The following is a 23,139-nucleotide window of genomic DNA, read 5'->3' on the forward strand; positions in this document are numbered from 1 at the left end:
TCTACTTTTGAATAGTGGGTGAAACCTGTATCTTGATATTGTATGGGGATTCCAACCTTTCAATGCTTCTCTTGCCAAGCAAAATACTCATGTTTAGACAATTTTCATAGAAAAAGACAGGGACATAAACGAAGCATGGATATAGACATGGTTCAGATACTCTAATCTGCTTAAAGCAGCATTAATTAAAAACATTGCTAATAGAGCTTCTAATTTAAATCGGGCAGCTGCATTAGATATTCATTAGGAGGAGAGAAAAAAATTAAGCAAAAAGGACAAATAGTGGAGAAGAAATTGTTTCTCAGGTTGGAAAGTCTCATGTAAGCAGGTCCAGAATATCCTGTTTTCTAGAATATCCCTGGTGTGCAACATTTGTCTCAGTGTCTTTTTTAACTGTTCTACCACCCATCCCCTTAATTTTCAAATGTTTTTTTGTTTGAATTAAATGGCTAGTAATTAAAAATAATATAATTAATAAATTAAATAAATCCACCTATTTAGAGGTCATTCAGTCCAGCATAAATGCGTATTATTCTTTCAGTGTGATAGTCTAAAGTGTGGCAAAGCAAATCTAGAGATCTAATGTATGTGACTATATATGATATGATTTAATCAAAAGTCTAAATTTCCTATCCACTATTTTATATATTTTTATAAAGGTATAACTCTTGAGATTTCTGGGTGCCAATAAATAAGTATCTTTCTTTCCTAACTGAGGAATAAGGCAAGAAATAAAGCAGATAAGAAATCTAAATATTGCCTATGTTACTTATAGAGGTAAGTTGTAAGATGTAGCTTCCTGTGAAAAGCATAGGTATTTCTGGATAGCTGTAATAGTTACAGAAGTTTTGGACATTTGATGTGCTTGATCCTGAAGACATTGCAGAGACTTCCTGCTGCCTATGGTGAAAGCCAGTGAGGAGGTGGTGGATGGAGAACTGTATCTGTCTCCACCATGTCTTAAATGGATGGAGCAGATGCAGGGTTGTCACACCAATGGGGCTCCCTGGAAGGAAGTATCAGGGCTGGGGGAGAACAGTTCCTGCAAAGAAAACTTCATTTAAGGAGAAGAGAAAGAATATAAAAAGTTTTAGTCTGTTAATTCTCATGATATCAGGGTAAAGCAATATTTTAGATAACAAGTAATATTACTTAAAAGTAGATGAATTTTCTAGAATTGTGGAGTTGAGCAGCAAAGGTGCTCTCTGAATTGCTGGTTTAGTTTCCCTTTCTAACACCTACTAATACTCCAACTTTTTCACATTGAAAATTAGCCTCCTCATGGGCCCACTTCTCCATTTTGATGCATCTATCACGATGATACCATTAAAAAATGAATAACATAATTTGAGCTGGTTTTCCTGTGGTTAGGGTTTTTTTTGTGCATGAGCTGTTTTCTGTATGCAGCTGATGAATAGTATTAGACCTGAAGACATTTTATTTTGCAGATTGATTATTCATGTTGCTTCTGATCTCACATCACACTGTTGGAACCAATTGCATTATCTGACACAAATCATCATGTCTGCAGGGTGTTCATTCTCAGTCGAAATTACAGACTTCTTATCTATTTGTGGGGAAAGTGAAAAGAGGGGTGTGCTGATGAGTTTCAAAGCTGAACACACTGATTCATTTCCAGGGAAGGGAAAGGTAGGAAAATGACATGTTTCCCCTCAGTGGACTGAAGCCAGGACCATTAGCAGTAAGTTCTGTTTTACATTTAGATTAAATGCTCTTTTCCCCAGCAGCTGCCCAGTGATTACCACATAGGGGATTTTGATCAGCTTGCTGAGAGAGGTGATTGCATTTCCCCCCTCACTCACTCAGTCTTCCCTTTGGTTTCCGAGCTATGCAGGGAATGAAAGGCAAGTGCTGATAGCTTCCCTGACTCAGCCCTTTTGGGGACTGCCGTGCTTTGGATGGGTTGGGGCTTCAGGAGTGAATAACTCTCACTGGAATTTCAGGATAGGCATCTTCCCAAGGACAAGATCACATGCAGTGGCATTTACACAGCAGATCTATAAAAAGTGAAATCAGTGCTTTGGATTTCAATTGATCATTTTTCACATTAGCTCAAAATTAAAATCCCTTTGCAATTTTGCTTTTAATGCGTCCTCTCACCCGTAACATATAATTTTACATTTTTTCATTGTCATATGGGTCACTCCTCCTGTTATTTTATTTGTTGTTGATTGCTCATGTTTGTTTTTATTTATTTATTGAACTGACAAAACAGATAATTGGAATTTTCAGCAAGAGTCCCAGACTGTTTATATAGTCACCTAGCAACTTGGATGGAACACACTTTATGAATTATTTGGAGTAGTTTTGTTTATGTACTAGATTAAACTACGCAGTTTGTTCCAGCAAACATGAGAGGGGGGAGAAGTCAATAATAAGACCAACATTCCATTGTTCTTTTCTCAGGACTTCTAGGAACATCTGGTCTCATTAATCTCTTAGTGCCTTGCTGTATGTGATAGATGTATCCTGAGTTCCATTCATCTCAAGCACGGTCCATTGAAAACTGCTGTTGCATAGTAATGTGGGCAGATGCTTTGAAGGCGTGTGGTTTAGAAACTGTTCAAAAGGAGCAGCTTTGTCCAGCCAGGTGAGAATGGGCCACAGCATGGTCTACCTTATGGTCATTGGTGTGAGTGCGATTCCAGTCAGAAACAGCTGAAGATCAGTCCTACAAACTGGGTGGTCTCAGCTTAATTTCTTACAGATTATGAATGTGCAGCAAACATTGACAACCACAGAGTGAATTATGCTTGAGCTTCCAAAATGCTGTTTCTGAGTCCGTGGCCTAGGATTGCCATATGGTGCAGACACATTAGGATATTCTCTTTTAGGAACTTTAACAATTGAATTACTTTAAAATTCAAAATGTGGTTCACCTTATAAAAATTCTGGAATAAAGGGTGATCCTGTGTAGGCCAATTTTGATAGAGTCATTGACTTTGCTTGAAATTTTATGGTGAAAAGAGAATGGACCTTAGAATCAGAGAGATACAGGTTTGAATTACACTTTGGGCAAGCAATTTAACCAGCTCTAACCTTGGGGAAAGTGATTTAAGCTCACTAAACTGCAATGTTATCATATACAAAATGGGATAAAATCGTTCACCCTCAGGGATTGTGGGGATTAAGTTAGAGAACATGTGACAAAACTGAAACATAGCAGGCATCTAGTTTTCTTACCTCAACAAAAATGAGTGGATGAAATTTTACTACATATTGTGAGTTGATTCTTTTAAAAATGCCATCAAAAGGGTCAAACTGCTTAATTCTTTTGGGGATCATTTAGGGAGTGGAAAGAGGAATTAGAGAAATGTCAAGAGTTACTCAAGTGGTGAAATCAGGTGATTCTGGGTATGAGCACTTCAGGCATCACTGAAGTGATGTTGTGTTGCAGTTTAGTTGTGGTCTTGAGTAGAAGAAATGTAGTTCAGCAGGCAGGATGAATTAGCACAGTGCTTTTTGCTGTGAGCACATCTGGACCTAGCTGAATTTTGCTCTTCAACAAATTGTTTCTTGGTTTGTGAGAGGTTGTTTCATCATTTACCAACCATCCCTCATGTTAAGAAATTATTTTGCACTAATTATGGCAGCATATCCTTGAGAATGTGAGCTTTCGAAAAGTCAAGTTCTTATACTGGTCATAATATAGAGCTTACTCTAATTGCGGAGAAGAACTGCTCTTGTTTTTACAGGTTTTTCATTTTCATGGTGCAACTCCATTTTTCGTTTTTTTTTTTCATGAAGTGTTCTTGACTTCTAGCTCCACTGACATTTCTTCCTTAGATCCTTTTTTATTGTTGTTGGTGTTTCTGTTGTTTTACTTTTATTTTGGTATCATTAATATACAAGTACACATGAGCAACATTGTGGTTACTAGATTTCCCACACTATCAAGTCCCCACCACATACCCCATTACAGTCACTGTACATCAGCATAGTAAGATGCTATAGAGTCACTACTTGTCGTCTCTGTGCTATACTGCCTTCCCCATGCCCCCCTCAACATTATGTGTGCTAATCATAATGCCCCTTATTCCCCTGCTCCCTCCCTTCACATCCTCCCTAGTCCCTTTCCCTTTGATAACTGTTAGTCCATTCTTGGGTTCTGTGAGTCTGCTGCTGTTTTGTTCCTTCAGTTTTTTCTTTGTTCTTATACTCCACAGATGAGTGAAATCATTTGGTACTTGTCTTTCTCCGCCTGGCTTATTTCTCTGAGCATGATACCCTCTAGCTCCATCCATGTTGTTGCAAATGGTAGGATTTGTTTTCTTCTTATGGCTAAATAATATTCCATTGTGTATATGTACCACCTCTTCTTTATTCATTCATCTACTGATGGACACTTGGGTTGCTTCCATTTCTTGGCTATTGTAATTAGTGCTGCGATTAACATAGGGGTGCATATGTCTTTTTCAAACTGGGCTCCTGCATTCTTAGGATAAATTCCTAGGAGTGGAATTCCTGGGTCAAATGGTATTTCTATTTGTAGTTTTTTGAGGAACCTCCATACTGCTTCCCACAATGGTTGAACTAATTTACATTCCCACCAGCAGTGTAGGAGGGTTCCCCTTTCTCCACATGCTTGCCAACATTTGTGGTTGTTTGTCTTTTGGATGGTGGCCATCCTAACTGGTGTGAGGTAATATCTCATTTTGGTTTTAATTTGCATTTCTCTGATGATTAGCGATGTGGTGCATCTTTTCATGTGCCTGTTGGCCATCTAAATTTCTTCTTTGGAGAAGTGTCTGTTCAGATCCTCTGCCCATTTTTGAATTGGATTATTTGGGTTTTTTTCGTTGAGGTACGTGAGCTCCTTGTATATTTTGGATGTCAATCCCTTATCGTATATGTCATTTATGAATATTCTCACAGACTGTAGGATGCCATTTTGTTCTACTGATGGTGTCCTTTGCTGTTCAGAGCTTTTTAGTTTGATATAGTCCCACTTGTTCATTTTTTCTTTTGTTTCCCTTGCCTGTGGAGATATGGTCATGAAGAAGCTGTTCATGTTTATTTTCAAGAGAGTTTTGCCTACATTTTCTTCTAAGAGTTTTATGGTTTCATGACCTACATTCAGGTATTTGATCCATTTTGAGTTTACTTTTGTGTATGGAGTTAGACAGTAATCCAGTGTCATTCTCTTACATGTTGCTGTTCAGTTTTGCCAACACCAGCTGTTGAAGAGGCTATCATTTCTCCATTGTATATCCATGGTTCCTTTGTTGTATATAAATTGACCATATATGCTTGAGTTAATATCTGGACTCTCTATTCTGTTCCACTGGTCCATTGGTGTGTTCTTGTGCCAGTACCAAATTGTCTTGATTACTGTGGCTTTGTAGTAGAGCTTAAACTTGGGAAGTGAGATTCCCCTTGCTTTATTCTTCCTTCTCAGGATTGCTTTGGCTATTTGGGGTCTTTTGTGGTTCCATATGAATTTTAGAACTATTTGTTTCAGATTGTTGAAGAATGCTGTCGGTAATTTGATAGGGATTGCATTGAATATGTAGATTACTTTAGGCAGGATGGCCATTTTGACAATATTAATTCTTCCTATCCATGAGCATGGGATGTGTTTCCATTCATTGTTATCTTCTTTAATTTCTCTCACAAATGTCTTGTATTTTTCAGGGTATAGGTCTTTCGCTTCCTTGGTTAGGTTAATTCCTATTTTATTCTTTTTGATGCAGTTGTGAATGGAATTGTTTTCCTGATTTCTTTTTCTGCTAGTTCATCATTAGTATATAGCCATGCAAGAGATTTTATGTGTTAATTTTGTATCCTGCAATGTTGCTGAATTCAGATATTAGGTCTACTAGTTTTGGAGTGGATTCTTTATGTTTTTTTATGTACAATATTATGTCATCTGCATACATTGACAGATTGACTTCTTCCTTGCCAGTCTGGATGCCTTTTACTTCTTTGTGTTGCCTGATTGCCATGGCTAGTACCTCCAATACTATGTTGAATAAAAGTGGGGAGAGTGGGCATCCTTGTCTTATTCCTGATCTTAGAGGAAAAACTTTCAGTTTCTCACCATTAAATATGATGTTGGCTGTGCGTTTGTCATATATGGCTTTTATTATGTTGAGGTAGTTGCCCTCTACACCCCATTTTGTTGAGAGTCTTTATTATCAATGGATCTTCAATTTTTCAAATGACTTTTCAGCATCTATGAAGATGATCATGTGGTTTTTGTCCTTTTTGTTGATGTGATGGATGTTGTTGATAGATTTTTGAATGTTGTAGCATCCTTGCATCCCTCAGATGAATCCCACTTTATCATGGTGTATGATCCTCTTGATGTATTTTTTAATTTGTTTTGCTAATATTTTGTTGAGTATTTTTGCATCTATGTTCATCAGGGATATTCATCTGTAATTTTCTTTTTTTTTCTGGTGTCTTTGCCTGTTTTTGGTATTATAGTGATGCTGGCTTCACAGAATGAGTTTGGAACTGTTCTCTCCTCTTCTATTTTTTGGAAAACCTTAAGGAGAATGGGTATTATGTCTTCTCTAGATGTTTGATAAAATTCAGCAGTGAATTCATTTGGTCCTGGAGTTTTGTTCTTGGGTAATTTTTTGATTACCTATTCAATTTCATTGCTGGTAATTGGTCAGGTTATATTTTCTGTTTCTTCCTGGGTCAGCCTTGGAATGTTGTATTTTTCTAGAAAGTTGTCCATTTCTTCTAGGTTATCCAGTTTGTTAGCATGTAGTTTTTCATAGTGTTCTCTAATAATTCTTTGTAATTCTGTGGTGTCCATCGTGATTTTTCCTTTTTCCTTTCTTATTTTTGATTCTGTTTATGTGTGTAGATTCTCTTTTTTTCTTAATATGTCTGGCTAGAGGTTTATCTATTTTGTTTATTTTCTCAAAGAACCAGCTCATTTCATTGATTTTTCTATTTTTTTATACTCTCAATTTTACTTATTTCTTGTCTGATCTTTATTATATTTCTCCTTCTACTGACTTTAGACCTCATTTGTTCTTCTTTTTCCAGTTTCCATAATTGTGAATTTAGACTATTCATTTGGGATTGTTCTTCCTTCTTTAAATAGGCCTGGATTGCTATAGACTTTCCTCTTAGAACTGCCTTCACTGTATTCCACAGATGTTGGGGCATTGTGCTGTTGTTTTCATTTGTCTTCATATATTGCTTGATCTCTGTTTTAATTTGGTCATTGATACATTTATTATTTAGGAGCCTGTTGTTAAACCCCCATGTGTTTGTGAGCCTTTTTGTTTTCTTTGTACAATTTATTTCTAGTTTTATACCTTTGTGATATGAGAAGTTGGTCAGTACAATTTCAGTCTTTTTGAATTTACTGAGGTTCTTTCTGTGGCCTAGCATGTAGTCTGTTCTGGAAAATATTCCATGTGCACTGAGAAGAATGTGTACCCTGCTGCTTTTGGGTGTAGAGTTCTGTAGATGTCTATTAGGTCCATCTGTTGGTGTGTTGTTCAGTGCTTCTGTGTCCTTACTTATTTTCTGTCTGGTGAATTTGTCCTTTGAAGTTAGTGGTGTGTTGAAGTCTCCTAGAATGAATGCACTTAGTGTCAGTAGTCACTGTTGAATTCTATGTATTGACTTGCATTCTGTTATTTTTTTTTTGATGGGGTGTGATCTGATTTGATCATCTTTTCTCCCATTTAGATTTATAATGGTTTGTTGTTCTTCTATATTACTTATTAAAACTCTAAATGTAACACTGTTTCAAAAAATGTGATCAATAAGTACTTACTGATTGATTGGCTGTTTTAATATTTTACTTTAATTTACCCAAAGAGAGTATATGGAGATAGTTCTAGTTTTTCTCCTTATCTGTTTCTCCCCTTGCTGAGCACAGGAACCACATACTGCCCAGCCCTCTTGCAGAGCCTTGTGTCTAATATTGGCCCAGAAACTGAGTAGAAGTCTTGTGTCCTTCTCAGACTGAGGCAGTGTAAAGTTCCTGCATAACTGTGGAGGCCACCCAAGGAAATGCTGAGCATGAGAAGGAGCAGTGCAGATTACTAAGTCACTGCCCTCAGGACACCTTCCCAGGAGAACTCTGATGTTCACTGGGCATCTCCTATGAGCAAGAAATAATCCTATGTCATGTTAAATCATGGTATTTTGAGCTTATTGCTTTTATACCATAACATACCCTCTCTTAACTAGTTGTAAGAAAATCATGATGCACCACCTAGACTTCCATTTCTGGAAAGTTCACTCACTTTTCAAGTAACAGTTGAATACCTCTCTGAGACTTGCACTAGCTGAAGGGAGTTTCCTCGTCCAAGGCTCACTCTCACTACAAAACACTTTACATTCAGACTGGTAGAGGATGTAGCATAGAGACCCAACCCCATTGCCTTGACAGGGAACAGCTTTAAAGAAGGAGCATCAAAACTCCCCACAGCAACTGCAGTTAAATTCAACTTCTCCATCTGCCAACTCTTGTTTCTCTCACTCCCTTACAAGTATTGCTCCCCGGGGCACACCCCATCAAGCATTTGCACGTGAATATCTGCCTCAGTGTCTGTTTTCCAGGGGACCAGAATTGAGATACTAATACAAAATTGTTTCAAATGTTAGTAGTAACTAAAAACTTATAGAGGGAAGGTAAAATGGATGGTTTGAGTCCTGGGAGAATCCTTCATCCACCTACCCTAAAAAACATACAGACTAAGAATTAGGAGACCTAGTTTCTAGTAGTAGTCACTCTGCAGATAACTTACTCTGCTGTGACTCAGTGTCTTCATGTTTCAGAGAGGAACATATGCTCTAATGAGAGCAAAATACTATTGTACAAATCAAATCTGAAAGTGGATAAAATATTATAATGCTTTCTAAATAAGCTATGATCTGTCTAGACTTAATCTTACCTCACCTACACCCAGACTGCCCTTGCAATGTCATTGTTGACTTATTTTTTTTTAAGAATTCCCAGCAGGTTGAAGTTGTTTCAAGACAAGAGGCATTTCAAAACCTTTCAGTACTCACCTTAGTATCTAGCGTAATGTCTCACGTCAAATGGAAGCCCAATGCATATTTACTGAATATTCTCTTTGAGGTCTGTTCACTCAGGGACATAGATAGGAACTATTATTTCAGTAAAGCTTTTTGATTCACATTGTGAAGACAAGTGATACAGAAGGAAACTAAGAAGACTCAGTGGGCACAACATCTCCCATCTCCCATTTTCACTTTCATTTGGACAAAACAGATTAAACTCCCCCACGGAGATATATCAATATGGTATTTTTATGAAACATGCTTGCAAAGGTAGAAAAAGTGGATCAATTTTAACCTTAAAAGACACAAAGGCATTTTGGTCATAGGAGTGAAACCTAAGAAATAAAATAAATGAAGAGGTACTAAAACTAACAAACAGAAAGCTTCAGGCCCCAAGCAGTTGGTGGAGAAAGTTATGAAGGAAGGACGCAATTAGAAATTAATCTCATTTAGAGCAGCACTACCACTTCACCAGTCATAACACATGTAGGCAATTTATTTCAGAGAGGAGTTTCTTTTGAAGTGGTTAATACCCAGAATCTTTTGAAGTAGTTAATACCCAGCTGTTTTGTATGCAAAATAGAATTATACCTCTGTGTTTGATATTTGTTTTTGTCGTAGTCTGGCTACATCTGCTGGAGGAGGTGGAGAGAGGTCAACCATGATCCCATCCTGTGTGTCACTAATAACTAGCAATGTGTTAAGTAGGAAGAAGCAGTGAAAAGAAGACAGCGTATCTCCTACAATGGAGAAGAGGCCTACATCTCAGTGTTGCCAGTGTTTGGAAAAGTGTTTTAGACTTATTGTGGTGATCATTTCCCAATGTATATAAATACCAAATGTATATGCTGTACATCTGAAAACTAATATAATATTGTATGTGTATACTTTATTTTCAAAAAAGAGAGAGAACCAGAAAAAAAAGAAAAAGAGAGAGGAAGAAAGAAAAGTGGTTTTATTAGGTTATGAGATCTCCTCAGAGTAAACCTTTAGTCTGGGCCAAGAGTTGCACAATAGGATACTTTTTTTTGCACACCATCATCTAGATGATATGCAAAGACTTAGTGAAGTATATTTTGTTAATAGTTGCTAGGTAGAATTATGGGAATGCTAGGAAGTGGACAGTAGAAAAATACCCAATCAGTGGGGAAAAATTGGAAATAAAATGTTTTAATCTAAGTGGCAATTTTCAGAATTACATCTTGAGATAAATCATTAGCCAAATTAAAAACCTCCCTGTTGCCATTATCTTCTCTTTTTCTCCTGTTGAATATGTACCTTCTGTTATATTACATGAGTCTATTTTGTAATTTTTTAATAAATTAAAATATTCGGACATGTATTTTAGATCTGTTTGAAGGAACTGGGGCCTGGACAGATGGTTGACAATCCAGTGTCAGCTAAATTAAGTTTTAGGTGCCAGTGTAGTCTCAGTTAATGGCAACTTCATTCTTATACTTGCTCCTGCCAAAAAACTTGGAGTCATTTTTGACTCTCTTTAGCAGTCATACTTCACATTGGATCTGTCAGCAATGCCTTTAAAATATGTCTGGAATGATTCAACCACTACTCACCACCTCCACTACCATCCCCCCTGGTCCAAGTATCATTATCCTGCCCATGAGTCATTACTGCATTTCTGTATCTATTAACTAGTAGTCTTTCTTCCATCTCATTCGCCTTTGCTCTCAACAAGTAGCCAGAGCGATCCTGTAAAAATATAAGCCAGATAATGCCTTTTCTTCACTCAGAAGTCCCCAGTGGTTTCTTATCTCACTTCTTGTAAAAGCAAATGTTCATACTGTGACCTATGAAGCCTTATGTGATCCAACCACGTGTCCTACCACACTCCCTCACTTCCTGTGCTTTAACCATACTGGCTTCCTTCTCTCCCTCGAAAATGCTGGTGGGCAGGCCTGTCTCACTTCACACTTAGTCTTCTTTATGCATCATATACTCTTCCCCCGGATATCCACAGAGCTAATCCTTCATTAGATCAGTCTTCACTCAAAAGTCACTCTTTTGGTGAGATATACCCTGGCCAGCATAACTACAATTTTGGCATCCCCTGAACATACACACATAGACATACACCTGTCCTCTTCCTCTGCTCTGTTATTGTCTCTAGCACTTACTATTATTTAACACATACTAATGTAAAAAAAACAATTATCTTGTTTCATTTCTGCTCTTCCCCAACTAAAATCTGGTCTCCTTTAGGGCAGGGATTTTCACCTGTTTTGTTCCCAGATGCATTGCCTATGCTAGAAGAGTGCCTGGACCAAGATGGGTGCTCCATAAATAGTGTGGAGCGAATGATTCTATTCTGAGTCTAGCACATGATTTCATATTTCTTATGCGAAATAAAGCTCTGTTTTACAAGATGCCTTATTCTCACTCAGTGCTAGTCACATATCCATTATCCTCAACAGGCTATTAAATAAGGAAATCTTTTCAGAACTGAAGTTGTATCTTTCAAAAAGCAGGAAAAAAAGGAGGTCAGTTAACTTCTAGATAGTCAGTCAAAGTTTTATAGTGGTGCTGAGCTATGATTTGACTGGGGGGATTTTTAGAGAGTTCAACTTAATTTTCAATAAAACAAAAACACATTATTCCTCTTGTTTTTTATTGAATATTGAGTGAACTAAGAATTATTAGAGTAAAAGGAATATGAAATATTTATTGAAGAAATAACATATTATCACTTCATTTCTGAACAGTGTTGTGAACCATTACTCCCTGAAATAGCTGAAAACCAAGAAATAAGCAATTTCATAGTTTTAGGCATTATTAATTCCAGTGTAAAAGATAGTAAAGTGAGTTAAATCCATCTCAGTAAGAGAGGGTAGATCTGTGACAATTATAGCTAGAATTATAGCATCTGATGTTTGGAAAATTCCTCATATCTGCTTTTCTGATAACATGCCCTTGTGATTACTAAAATCTCTCTGACATTGCTTCTGATGGTCATTCAGCATATCTGCACATCCAATCATGGTAAATTCACTATATTTTTGAGACAGTTTATTTTGATGCTGTATTATTTTGCTAGAAACTCACTTATATTGACTTAATTTGTCTCCTTGAAGTTTCCTTAGAAGATATTCAATATATATTGTTGATGTATGAATGCATGATTGGATTAATTTGTAAAGAAGGTGACACATGAATCAGATAGCTTGACAATAAGATTTGATAGCTAGCGGCCTGGAAGCATATAAGAAGGTCAAACATCTATGAAAGTAGATATAAAATCTTAAAAAGCCCAATGTCTTGGAATTATTTCATGTAGACAGAAATAGCCCTTCTCCTGCTTCAAGGGGAATCTGATCAGAGTTTAGTTTAATAACATTTTTATAGTAACAACCATGTATTGCTAAGTAAAGGTTACATCATTTAAAATGTTTTCTAAGCTTTAGCACAGTTCATAAATGTTCTCACCTCAAGCACTTAATCTTATAAAAGCATGTTGCTTAATATGGTAATTTTTATACTTTCAAAAAATGTGTTTATATTGTAACAACTGTTCTCTGATAGCAAATAAATAAAACATTATTGCAATTGTGCAAATAATTCAGACTTCTAAAGGCAATATGCAATTATAGTCAAATCAAACTTTTTGATAGGAGAGACATAAGGATGTGCTATACTGCTTTAAGTGTTACAAAGGAGAGAACATTATTAGAAGCATGTATTGAATTTGAAATACAAAAATATTCAACAGTATTTTCTGAATTCAACATACGATATTCTCAAGTCCAATGCCTGTGGTGAATTAAATGGAACTGGACTTAACTTTTGAAAATCTGTCTGTGCATCTCAGGGGCACCTACTGACATGTCATCTATGCTTTCTGACCACTCTAGGTTTGGTAAATGCCTACATCTATCTACTTACTGAAACAGACACACACAGACATACATATCACATACTGTAAGAAGGCCTGAATTGCATTTGTCATTTTAGATTACTGTTTCCTTCTAAAATGAAAACATTTTAGATTGGATTGGCTTTTAGAAGGTCTGGTTTCTTGTTTCAGATTTGGCACTGTGGGCAAGCACTCAATTTCTTCATATGCCTGGAGATTTTTTTCTGGCTAAATGACTAATTAGTAAGATTCTAATTGGTTGCAGCAGTTGATAATATCATTATTTTAGGAATGTTTTGAATTGGGAAAAATCCATCTGTGAGATGTGAATGTTGACCAAATGATAATGGGGGTGAAATACTGAAACAATGTATGCTGAGTATCTTCCATTTGCTTCTCACACCCCATTCTTCTCTATAAACTCTGGTGGGTGTGGTCTCTGTGGACTGCATCAGTAGGCAACCTTGATCTATTATTTTTTCTTAACTAAGGTGTCAAAGATATTTTGAAAGTTTCACATGAAAAACATTGTGGGATCAATGTTCACGCATATTACCATGTCCCCCATCAACCCCATTGCAGTCACTATCAGCATAGTAAAATGCTATAGAGTCATTACTTGTCTTCTCCATTGTGTACTGCCTTCCCTGTGACCTATGTTGTGAGTGCCAATTTAGTACCCTTAATCCCCTTCGCCCTTCCCCCCTTGCACACACTCCAGCACCTTCCCTTTGGTAACCACTGATCCTTTCTTAGAGTCTGTGAGTCTGCTGCTGCTGTTTTTTTTCCTTCCATTTTGCTCTGTTGTTATACTCCACAAATGAGTGAAATCATTTCATACTTGTCTTTCTTTGCCTGGCTTATTTCACTGAGCATAATACCCTCTAGCTCTATCCATGTTGCTCAAATGGTAGAATTTGTTTTCTTCTTATGGCTGAAGAGTATTCCATTGTATATATGTACCACTTCTTCTTTATCCATTCATCTACTGATGGACACTTAGGTTGTTTCGTATCTTGGCTACTGTAAATAGTGCTGTGATAAACATAGGGGTGCATATGTCTCTTTGAATCTGGGATCTTGGTTTCTTCAGGTAAATTCCTATGAGTGGAATTCCTGGGTCAAATGGTATTTCTATTTTTAGTTTTTTGAAGAACCTCCATAATGCTTTCTGCAATGGTTGAACTAGTTTACATTCCTACCAGCAGTGTAGGAGGGATCCCTTTTCTCCGCATCCTCACCAGCATTTGTTGTTCCTTGTCTTTTGGATGTTGGCCATTCTAACTGGTGTGAGGTGATATCTCATTGTGGTTTTAATTTGCATTTCCTGGATGATTAGTGATGTGGAGCATCTTTTTCATGTGCTTGTTGGCCATCCAAATTTCTTCTTTGGAGAAGTGTCTGTTCAGATCCTACACCCATTTTTTAATCAGGTTATTTGCTTTTTGGGTGTTGAGGTGTGTGAGCTCTTTATATATTTTGCATGTTAAACCCTTGTTGAATATGTCATTTGTGCATATATTCTCCCATACTGTAGGATGCCTTTTTGTTGTACTGATGGTGTCCTTTGCTGTACAGAAGCTTTTTAGTTTAGTTCATTTGTTCATTTTTCTTTCATTTCCCTTGCCCAAGGAGATGTGTTTAGAAAAAAGTTGCTTATGTTTATATTCAAGTGATTTTTTCCCCACATATTCTTCTAAGAGTTTTATGGTTTCATGAATTACATTCAGGTCTTTGATTCATTTTGAATTTACTTTTGTGTATGAAGTTAGACAATAATTCAGTTTCATTCTCTTGCATGTAGTTGTCCAGTTTTGCCAACACCATTTGTTAAAGAGGCTGTCATTTCCCTATTGTATATCCAGGGTTCCTTGATTGTATATTAATTGGCCAGATGGGTTTATATCTGGACTCTCTATTCCATTGATCTATGGGTCTGTTCTTGTGCCAGTACCAAATTGTTTCAATTATTGTGGCTTTGTAGTAGAGCTTGAAGTTAGGGAGTGTAATCTCCCCAGCTTTGTTCTTTCTTCTCAGGATTGCTTTAACTGTTCAGGGTCTTTTGTGGTTCCATATGAATTTTAGAACTATTTCTTCTAGTTCATTGAAGAATGCTGTTGGCATTTTGATAGGGATTGCATTGAATCTTCAGATTGCTTTAGGCAGGGTGGCCATTTTCACAATATTAATTCTTCCTATCCATGAGCATGTGATTTATTTCCATTTATTGGTGTCTTTAATTTCTCTTGCAATCTTGAACTTAGAGAAGATGCAGGAGGGAGGGAAGGATGAAGAGTAAGGTTGGAGTATACATTCTTCCTGCTTCCTCCCTGTAGGTCATTTCCACAGGCTGACTGTATGACTAAAGCCTGCATCCCTGTCAGTCAGACTTTTCCAAATTATAGTATCTGCTCTCTCCTCTTACTCCTCAGGTCTACCTGGCCCATGTTATTTGTCCTTTGGTATTACACCCCTCTTTGTGATTGATACCCTTACTCTCTGACCATCTCTTCACAAATATTTCCTTTATTACAATCATTACAATGTATTCCAGGCTATGTGGCATCAGTTTCCTGCTAGGATTCTAAACCCTAAGTCTGCTGCAGCAGGGGAGGGTGGATATTGTGTCACATAGGATGGAGTTACTGTCTCCATCTTAGTCATCAATCAGAAATTTCCTCTGCCTGACAAGAAGGCACAGGACATGACACTCCTCACATTGCCGTGGAACAAGTGGATGGACAACAGTGACACACAAGACAGAGCACTGAAAGCAGGAGAGTCTCTCACAAGACCACAGGAGAAGGGAAAGCCAGTCTCAGGGAGGAAAAAGGGTTTTCATGGTGACCACACAGAGAGTGAATCACACAGCAAGATTGCTAATCTCCAGAGTGAACTGGTCACAGATGCACAAGTTGAAGATTTTTCACATATATTTGTAATCCCTCAGTACCAAGAAGAAAGAGTTCAAACCAGGCCAACCTGAGCTCTAATTGGTAAGATCTGAAGTCTCTCAGCAGGACTGAGCAGCCCCAAAAGGGAGAGAAACTTGGGCCAGACAAAAGACCAAACATGGTAACGCTTCACTGAGAGCTTTTGGTGGAAAAAAACAACTCCCACTCTCCCTCAAATTTAGTACCAAAATTCTACTGAATGCCATTTTGATGTGTTATATGTACATTTGCTTTGATTATAGAGATAAATTTGGTAGACAGATGATGAAAGATAAATACATAGAGAGTCATAGATTGATAGCTTAAGAATTCCATAGCATATGTTAATACATACTCAATACAGTACAAATGAAAGCAGTCTGACCTGAGGAAAACCTTCCAACTCTTGAAGTTAGGATATTTATATTTAGAACAGGTAATTAGAAATGCCTGTATTCATTGAAAAATATATATTAAGCGCTGAGTATATTTCAAGAAGTATGTGAATAACCAAAACTAATCATTTTGTCTCTCCTAATGTGTGTATCAAGTAACACACAGTGAAACCTTTCAATTATACTTGCTACTCCTTCAGGCTGGCATTCTTCCCCTCAGATCACCTCGTTACTCATCCCATCTCAAAAGCAGCACCTGCTCAGTGAGACCTCGATGATTCTCCATAAAACTTCAGTTCTCTCTTTCAAACTAATTTTTTCGTAGATTTTATCACCATCTTATTGTTTGTTGTTCTCTATCTACCATCACTACAGAAAATAAACTGTGTAAGAGAGAGATTTATTTTTGGTCTTTTTTATTGAACAGTTTAACTTCAGAACTTAGAAGAGTGCTTGGAGCATAGCAGTAGTTTATTAATTTTTATTAACTAACTGGAAATCCAAATGAAAGGAAAAAAGGAGGAAAAGAGGGAGAAAGAAGGAAGGAAAGAAGAGAAGAGAATTCAGGGGAGACACTTGGGAAAGAAGGTCACTCTTACATTTCAGGAGAGGTCAGGAAGGGCTTCGTGATGATCCTACCTTTGATTGGATTCTTGAAAAATGAGAGGTTTGATTTTAGGTGGAAATAGAGGATTTTGAATAAAGAAGGGCAGTGACTCAAACATTTCAGTCACCTTGATTTGAGTGCAAGTCAAAATTATGAAGGTTTAAGTGAAACCCTCACTTATAGAAATTTCTCTATCACTAAATGTGTTAAACCAGATTCTGGAGGAAAAGCACTTGAGGAAGGTTTAGAGCAGTTGTTCTTAATCTGGGTAATTTTTCACCCAGAGGAAATTCTGCAGTGTCTGCAGACATTTTTGGTTATCAAACTAGTGGAAGATGCCACTGACATCAAGTGGGTGGAGGCCAGGATGCTGCTAAACAGCCTGTCATGCAAAGGAGACTCCCACCCCTGACAGCAGGGTCATTGGCTCAAATGTCAGCAGTGCTGCGGGTGCAAGACTCACTCAGAAGAAGTGGTGACATTCACGCTAACTCAATCTGTGCACTAAACAGTGGAGAATTTTTTAAGACTTTTTTTTTTCATTTCTGATTTATAGAAGAATTAAGTGCACCCTGAATATGACTGAAAAAAATCTAAGTACCCCTGGAAGTATGTGTTACTCTTTTTGTATATGATTGTCACAGAGTACACTTGGCCTAATATATTTCTGTAGCACCTAATTCTGCAATTGTTAGAAAAAATAGCTACCCTGAGATTACAATCCAAAGGAGGTTGTTCAAGTCATTTGACAGAAAACTCAGTGTCATTGGTATTACAGTGAAGACAATATCTGGTCATCTTAGTTTTCATCCACCTGAAGCACATGGTCCAAGGGCTATGACTACACAATTCTAACATTTGCAAAATGATTTCATATTTTAAAAGTAACTTAGATAAGAGAGCAAAATACTATAGGAGTTAAATAAAAATGGATCCTCAGCAAAGAAAAATAGTAAGTATTCTCTGTTACTTTTACAAACACTGTCTGTTTGTTACTCCAGCTGAGAAATTACACACATGGTGGTAGTACAAAGACAAACACCTCTGTAAAATGGCATATTATCATAGAGAAGCTGCATGAATGGGAAAATGTATTTTTAAAATGAGCCATTCCAGAATGTATGGGAAGGTTTTCCTCAGTAGTATTGAGTGGTTTAGAGCAGGGGATATTTTTGGGAACATACATCTCAGCCCTGCATAGACTCAATTCACAGCTTGACAGCTCTCGCAAATGAAATGCAAGTTGTGCTGCACTTCATCTCCTAGTATCTTATCTCTGGCTCACATCTACTGCCGTGTTTATTTATATAAAGATGCATTCTGGGATCCTGATCCATTTTCCTGACACCAGTTCAGACATGCCTGAGACCAGTTATTACCATCCAGATTTCAGCACTAGCACTTGAGAGGCAGAGATTACTGACATGCAGTCTGCCTAATGTGTTTTGGCTGCACCTAGTAGACTTCAAACTGGACAATCTGGTTTAATATGTATATTATAAATTGAACTAAGTTGATGCCAACAAGACTGAAACTCTGAAAAGAGAAACAACCAGAGTGCAACCCAAGGCCCCTTTTCTCAGGCACAACCTCTTCCCTGCTCCTGCTTCCATATACCTTCCCAACCTTTGGCCAGTTCTGTGAATTGAGTTAGATGTAATTTTCTTCCACTTATCCTTTTTTCAAAACAGAACCCAAAGGGAAATTATTTAATAAATTACTGTAGCAAACTTGATAGAAAATCAATTGCCACTTCATTCAGTAGGAGAATTTTAATTATGGTTATGAATTTATCACAAATTCTAAGGATCAATGTGCATGAGGGAATGCTGCACTTTGCCTTCAAGCTGCCTTTCTGTGCGTGTTTTTCAATTAACAGAGTTTATTGTTAGAGCAGCTTTAGGTTTACAAAAAAATTGGGCCAAAATCATAGAGAGTTCCCATACTGCTCCCCACTCCACTCAGCATGCACGCAAGCGTGCGCGCGCGCACACACACACACACACACACACACAGAGTTTCCCTTATTATTAACATTCTGTGCTAGTGGGGTACATTTGTTAAAAAATAAGATCCAATATTGATAGATTGTGATTGACTGGAGTTCATATTTACCTAGGAGTTCCCTGTTTGTGTTGTATTTTTGGCAAACGCATAAGGTCCTATATCCATCATTACAGTATCAGACAGAATAATTTCATTGCCCTAAAATCTCATGTGTTCTACCTTTTCATCTTTCTTCTTACCCCTGGACGCCTGGCAACCACTGATCATTTTACTATCTTTATAGTTTGCCTCTTCCAGATATAGGTGGAACCGTACTATACGTAGTCTTTTCAGATTGGCTTCTTTCTCTTAGTAATATGCATTCTCAGAGCTTGACAGCTCATTTCTTTTTTTTTTCACCAAGGAATATTCCATTGTGTAGATATAACAGGTTTTTTTTTTAAATTAAGGAATATAAAAGCAATAAAAGATTTTTTAATGAAAATCAATATAGGATTTTAATTTTTGCAAATGCTTAAATTTCTTTTAGGTTTCTCAAAAATCATGACAGCATTGAATGAAACATTCTGTTATGGTGACTTTAACAGTGTCTGACTGACCAGCTTTAGTGGAGAAGAAAATACTGGGTCATTTAAGAAGTAGATCTTCTTAGAATGGCATTCCAACATAATCCCTTGTGAAAATCATACAAAACAGATAACTCTGTGTCATATGGAAATCAGTTATGTGAACAGAGGGTTTTTTTAGGGATCAAACAGGTACTTCACTCACAAACCCACTAGCCTCAAGGGCATAAGTGGGTTCTGCAAGCTTCTCTAATGTTGGGTGTATCTTTCTGTAGTCAAATCTTTTCTCACTCTTTCAAATCCTGAAAACAGAAGCTAACTGCCTAAATCACCATAGTGAGTAATAAGGAGTTAAATTCTATACCAGTTGTTTGAAAGATTAGTCTAATACTTGCTGCTGTGTGTAGAGCTGGGACTAGCAAGCAGCAGAATGAACTGAATGGAGGTGTTTGCTGCAGATCCTGGGACAGTAGCAGGAGACTTTACAAGCCAGGTGGTGTTTATTTCCATGTGAACTGCCACTGGATGTATGTGAGAGACAACAGAACCCTGTGGGGGTTTTGTTACTCACAAACTGAAAGCAACTATCAGTAACAATTGACTAAGAGTGTTATTAACTCACCACAGCTGTAACTTAGTCCCTGTAATTTTCCCATTCTGTTTTTTAGCTGTAAGTAGTTGTATTTTCTACCTAATTATTAGAGGAAACCCTTTAGGGGTCATACTTTTAAGTCATGGGGTTGATAGTCAATGCTGCATACATACCACCTAACTTTTTCTGCACAACTTCCATTTTCAAGGCCCTACTCTGCCTTTTCCTGTTTCTGATACCAGAGACGCCCACTTGTATACACTAATATTTCTTATTGACATGTCTGACCTATGCAAAGAAAATTATAATAATTGACAGTCTATATAAAAATTTTAGTAAAATAAAAGTTGAGTTAATAGTGCAACCTACCACAGTCTTTAATGGGAGTACATCTATCAATTCATTGTCATTTGATAGAAACATGTTTTTATTGCATTTAGAATTTCATCTATAAGGTGGTGTGTGTGCTTTTGTGTATGTTTGGAGGGTAGGACCTTGAGAGGTGGATTAAAAGTTTATTTCAAAAGTGGAAAATAATAGGGGAGTACTTGTCTTATCAAATGTTTCTCATTCTCTAAAATCCACTTCAACTGGTAACATATTTGAAATAAAGTAGATTTAGATGCCCAACTCCTTATACACACACACACACACACACACATAGATACACCAGATAAATAAAAGACCTAAACTTAAAAAAAAATAGGAGAATATTTTACAGTAGTTCCCTCTTATCTGAGGGTGATACTTTCCTAGACCCCCTCAGTCGATGCCTCACACCACAGATAATACATTACCTTATAATATACTGTTTTTCCTATATATACATATACCTGTGATAAAGTTTAATGTATAAATTAGACACAATAAGAGATCAACAACAATAACTACTAATAAAATAGAAAAAATATACAATATACTGTAATAAAAATTATGTGAATGTGGTCTTGCTCTGTCTCTCAATATATTTTATTGTACCGTACTCACCCTTCTTGTGATTATGTGATGAGATGAAGTGAGGTGAACGATGTAGGCATTGTGACATAGCATTGGACTATTTTTAACCTTTTGATGACATGTCAGAAGGAGCATCATCTGCTTTCAGACTGAGGTTGATCACAGGTAACCAAAACTGGAAAATGAAACCATGGAAAAGGGGGCGTTACTGGGTACTCTTTTATTAAGGATGGCTTTCTTAAACAATATATAAAACCAAAAAACTCAGGCTATCTATATATTTAAAGACATCGAATTGTAATTTTTTGGGTCACTTTATCATTGCCAATTTATCATTGAATAATAAATATACATAAATTTAAAAGAAAAAGAACAGACTCAGAAAATATTTACATCTTCAGTAAGTCAAGTTATGTCTCATAATATACAAACACTGCTTATCAAACAATACTAGAAAGGCCATTAGAAATAAGATGCAAAATTTGAACAATCCACAGAAAAGAAAATATAAAAGGCTGTTCTTCATATGATTAAATGTTACATTTCACTAAGTAAAAAGAAAATCGAGCAAACAAATTAACTTATACTTGAAATAAAACAAAACTCTCTTCTCTCTATCTGTTTTAGTATAAATTATAAAGATAGGTAATATCCAATTATAAGTATGGGGGAAAAGGAGCTATTCTCATGTACCCTTGCTGGCAGTGATTGAGGAAATTTAGGGAAAACCTTAAAATATCCAAATGCACAAACCCTTTGACACAGCATTTTCTTTGTTATTGGATTTGATCCTAGAATAATATGCAACTATGCCCAGAGATTATGTCTATAAACACAGTATTTTTAATAGAAAATTTGGCATCAAGCAATCAATAGGAGAATGTTTAAAACATGAATGTAATTAGCTGTTAAATGAGGTATATATCTTTATATGAGAATATGTTTAGGGTATTTTGTTACTCAATATAGGCATACATACATCCTTTGTTAGAAAATAAAATTCAACTGAGTACATTTAAAGATCAAATTGGCTTTATTCAGTGATTCATGTATCAGGCAGCATCCCATCTAGCCAACAGAAAGGAGGTCGGAGGAGCTATACAAAATGCAAAGACTTTTTTGACAGAAAGGGACAAGGATAAGAAAAAGGTGGATTACCTCAACTTTCTTCGGGAGGAGGAAGGGGTCTATCAGGTAATTGCCTCACTACACTGACCAGGAAATTCGAGGCTGACTGGTTAAGATTACATTCCTGGGGGACGTTGAAACTGAAATTAGGTTAGGTATTAACATATGATTATATGACATGGTTTGTTGATGTGGGGGCTTAGCATTAGTAACTTAACACTTCATAGTCAAGAAATAAATCTGTAAAGTCAAGAATCAAATGTTAGTACCACAACTTTGTGGGATGGGATAGAGGTAGTAGTGGGACTTTCCCTTTGAGATTGTATTCTTTAAAAAAAGGATGGGTTATCCATGAATTTTATTTTCATTTTGTTCTCTGTTTTACTTTCATTTTATTTTTCTGTATTTTTCCAAAAGCTAAAAAAATTTGAAACATAACTAACTAAAATAAAACACAAATCAGCAACATAATTTGGGAAATATCCCAGATTTTACATTTGAAGATAAAATGCAGGTGCATAACACAATTGAATCTTAGTGTTCAAATAATATTATTGGATATCTAAATAATTTCCTTTAAAAGTTGTTCAAATGTTAACTTCTAGGGAAATCGCTGAGCTTACTTGTATGGAAAGACTGCAGTACTGGACAGTATATTCAAAGAGATGGCCCAAAGGGTCCCACATGCATATCTCAGCAGGGTTTCCCTCTCCCTTTCTTAATATTCTAAAACTTTTCCTTACTTACCCAGGACATGAGATTCATAATGATCAGATATAAAATGATGTTAATATTTTGGTCATTTAAGGAGAGCAGGGTAAAAAGAACTGCTGAGAATTTGCAGCATTAATCTTGGCCTGAACACGTGGGAGAGTCTGGTCTCCATTCTGTCTGATACAAAGAAGGTCTGTGGAAGTGCTCAGTTGGAACAAACAGGAATGTGGCGTGTCTCTGTGATTTCCTGTCCCTCCTACCCCCAGTTTTTTTCCACAGAGATAGGTCCTTTGGTGAAAAGACATCTGTGCTTTCTTCTTTCTCTTCAAGACTGAATGTCATGATTTA

General features: G+C 36.7%; 1 long non-coding RNA gene across 1 annotated transcript in view; it reads right to left on the reverse strand.

The window, feature by feature from the left end:
• The window catches only part of LOC108400265 (uncharacterized), a 1,191,208-nt gene that overhangs the window by 301,611 nt on the left and 866,458 nt on the right, over nt 1–23,139 (reverse strand). Inside the window, exon 11 of the long non-coding RNA XR_012130102.1 lies at nt 20,980–21,124. This is a non-coding gene — a long non-coding RNA (uncharacterized lncRNA). The remainder of the gene's footprint in view (nt 1–20,979; nt 21,125–23,139) is intronic.

This window comes from Manis javanica, chromosome 1 (genome assembly GCF_040802235.1).
Source record: "Manis javanica isolate MJ-LG chromosome 1, MJ_LKY, whole genome shotgun sequence".
Lineage (NCBI taxonomy): Eukaryota > Metazoa > Chordata > Mammalia > Pholidota > Manidae > Manis > Manis javanica.